Here is a 3,906-nt window from a genome sequence, read left to right as displayed (position 1 = left end):
TAGCACAAGGCAAGGCCTGGGCCAAGTAGTGGGAGTGGGTGGGTAGGGGAACAGAGGTGGGGGGAGGGGTATGGGAAACTTTTGGGATAGCATTTGAAATGTAAATAAAGAAAATAATAATAAAAAAGGAAAAAAAAAAGAAAGATTTACTCTTAATAGCTGTTTGGTTTAAGATCTAAATAGTTTATAGTCATTCAACTTTATTATTAAAAAATAAAATTCCTTTCTCCAATCAAAAAAAAAAAAAAAAAAAAAACAAAAAAAAAAAAAAAAAAAAAAAAAAAGATGTGTAAAAACAACCAGTTTTTACACTATTGGTGAACAATTCCATGACTATTTACATAACAATCCCTGATATTTTCAGAATACAAAAAGATTATTTACAACAGCAATTCTCAACCTGTGGGTCTTGACCCCTTTGCGGGTGAAACGATCTTTCACAGGGGTCATATATCAGATATTTTGCATATTAGATATTTATAATGATTCATAATCATTTTATGGTTGGGGGGGTCACAACATTAGGAAGTTGAGAACCACTAATTTGCAGTGTCACAGACCCATGCAATGTTTCCTTATAGACAAATTCTCATGGCCTAAACTCCCTGCCACCACTGATCTGATCTGTTTTTCTACAGGATGTCTGTCACTTCTCGGAATGTTAAACAAATTTAACCAAACTGTATATTCTAGACTGGTTTCTTTCATCTACCTTAAACGCCTTTATGACTCATGCAAGTTGATGTGTGCAAATGGCCCACTACTTACTCTAATTTTACTGAACTACTTTTCACTAGTGTGGATGGACATATCACAGGCTGTTAATTTATTTTCACAATATATGACATGTGGGTTATTTAGACTTTAGGTGGACCCTCTGCAAAAATTTATACTCATTTGTGTGTCTGTGAATCCATGTTTTGATTTCTTTAGTATGGATGTAAATAGTTGAGCTGTTGAGTCATATGTTATTTTTATGTTTAACTTTATGAAATCAGAAAAGTATTTCCAAAGGGCAGTAACATTTGCATTTGTATCAGTACAGAAGGAGAATTCCCACTGCTTCTCACACACACCTGTACTTTTACTGTCACTTAAATTGTTTTCTAGGCATTATAAAAGGCATATGGTAGAATGTATAATGTGGTATAGGTATCTAAGTATAGTTCTGACTGGCATTTCTATAACAGTTAATATTTATTATTTTTCTATATTCATAGATTAACATACCTAATTAGTTACTCAAGTTATTCTAATGCAAATTTAAGATTAGAGATCAAGAGTTTCTCACAGAAAGATTCTTATAGTCATATTTTTATTCATCTATGCACAACATAGTCAAAAATTTGACCTAATAAGAAAATTTTATACCAATCAAACTCAAATTTATGACTACTTTAAATTAAACTCTTAAGAAAAAAATAATTTTATATAAGTGAGTACACTGTCACTGTCTTCAGACACACCAGAAGAGGGCATTAGATTGCATTATAGATGTTTTTGAGCCACCATGTGTTTGCAGGGAACTGAACTCAGGACCTTTGGAAGAGTAGTCAGTGATCTTAACCATTGTGCCATTTCTCTGCAGATGTGGATGCTTGGAGCCAACCACCAGACTGAGCTCAGGGACCCCAATGAGGAAGCTGGCAGAAGGAGGAGGAGCAGTGGAGAATCGCAACCCTACAGGAAGAACAACATCGGCTGGCAGGACTACCCAATCCTCCCAGGGACTAGACTACCAACCAAGGAGAGTACAGGGAGGGTCCATGGCTCCAAATACATATGCAGCAGAAGATGGCCTTGTCTGAAATCAGTGGGAGAGGAGGCCATTGGTCCTGTTGAGGTTTGATGCCCCAGAGTAGGGGGATGCTAGAGCGGGACAGGGTGGGTAGGTGCAGGAGCACCCTCATAGAGGCTAGGGGAGGGCAGATGTGGGATGGGGTAGTTTGTGGAGGGGAAACTAGGAAGTGAAATATCATTTGGGGTGTAAGGAAATAGAATGACTAATTAAAAAAAAAGAAAAAAATTATTGTATCAAGTTAATGAAACACAGTACATAATCAGACAAAGAGAAAGGAATTTATACTAGAATCAAAAAAGAACAAATAAAAGTAAAACAATAAATATTACATAATTTGTAGGCCAATGAAAAGGACAAAAACACAAACATGATATAAAGAATCTATGACCAAAACATGTGTGCAAAACTCTGTTTTTGTACTGTAGGCAATATGAGAGAAGGCTCAGAAACTGAGTTAAATAAAAATGACCATTTCTATATTAAATCTTAAGAATCACAGGATTATTGGAGTTATTTTCAGAGAGATTAAATAGCAAAATAAACGTTTAAAAAGCTTGAGACATCATGGAGGAAACAGGCATGCTCTTTATATTATATACACATTGAAGTAAAAGATCTACATGGAAAATAATCATGAATAAAAAAATAAAAAATATCTTATTTTATATGCAATTTCATATGCCAAGAACACGAACCATTTAAAGAAAATGAAATATAAATGTCTAAGTTAGAAAATGCTCAGTTTCTCACATACATAACAAAACACCAAAAAATAAATAACTGATGAAGTCACAGAGACAGAGATATATAGCTCAGCTGGTAGCATGCTCCTCTAGCATGAGGAAACACTTTTTCTATCTCCCAACTAGAGGTGGTGGCACCTTCTGTAATTCCAGCACTCCCTAAGTAGAGGCAGGAGAATCAAAAATTCAAGGAGTTAGAAATCAGCCTGAGACAAGTGAGTCCCTGTCCCAAAAAAGTAGCATGAAGGGCTGGCAAGAGGACTGAACTCAGCAGGTAGAGGCTCTCACCACCAAGCCTGAGAATGACTTTCATTCCTGGATCTACATGGTGGAAGGAGAGAACAGACTCTAGCAAATTATCCTCAGGGATCCATGCTAAATAAATGTAAAAAAATATACATTTTTTTCTTATTAATTTATTATTGATCTGAGAACTTGACTCTGTCTAGGGCTAGCAAGGTGATGTTAAAGGAAATAGCTTTCTGAGGAACAAATTCATTAGTGGATAGTATGGGATGATTCACCAACCCTCTAAATGAATTCCTGTGTTGAAGGAAAGCATTCACTTCTTCTTTGAGCCCTGCAGTCTCTTGACTTGTCTAGATATGTGTATCATACATGCCCCTTTTCTCTTTCTCACATGCATAACTAGCCAACTGCAGATTCTGCTCAGCCTCTCCCGAAGAGTTACCACAGAATATTAATATATCACTTCTGCCTTGAAAAATAAAGGAGACTCCATATTTTTCTTCAATTTTCCTGGCAGTTATGTAGAAGAATGTGAATTGATCCATTCTTATCTCCTTGTACGAGGCTCAAGTCTAAGTGGATCAAAGAACTCCACATAAAACCAGAGACACAGAAATTTATAGAGGAGAAAGTGGGGAAAAGCCTTGAAGATACGGGCACAAGGGGAAAAAATTCCTAAACAGAACAGCAATGGCTTGTGCTGTAAGATCAAGAATCGACAAATGGGACCTCATAAAATTACAAAGCTTCTGTAAGGCAAAAGACCAGAGGTCTTAATTAACCTGGAACCTTGAGATCTCTCAGACACTGGACCACCAATCAAGCAGCATACACCAGCTTATATGAGGGTCCCAACACATAAACAGCAGAGGACTGCCAGGTCTGGCCTCAGTCAGAGAAATTGCACTTAATCTTCAAGATACTGGAGGCCCCAGGGAATGGGGAGGTTTGGTGTGGGAGGGCATGGGGGCTAGACATCCTCATGGGGGATGGGGGATGAGATGTAGAATAGTCCAGAGGGTGGACCTGGGGGTAGGGGCAGATAAAATCTGGAGTGTGTAAAAAAAAAAAAAAAAAACCAGGTTAAATAAAATTAAAGGAAAGAAAAGAGAG

The 3,906-nt window shown here is 37.1% G+C and overlaps 1 protein-coding gene across 4 annotated transcripts in view; it reads right to left on the bottom strand.

Annotated features, from left to right (window-relative positions):
* Ascc3 (activating signal cointegrator 1 complex subunit 3) overlaps positions 1 to 3,906 on the bottom strand; it is a 279,428-nt gene that overhangs the window by 163,762 nt on the left and 111,760 nt on the right. The window lies entirely within an intron of this gene.

This window comes from Mus pahari, chromosome 9, assembly GCF_900095145.1.
Source record: "Mus pahari chromosome 9, PAHARI_EIJ_v1.1, whole genome shotgun sequence".
NCBI classification, from domain to species: Eukaryota; Metazoa; Chordata; class Mammalia; order Rodentia; family Muridae; genus Mus; species Mus pahari.
This window is presented reverse-complemented; position numbering and strand designations above follow the sequence as displayed.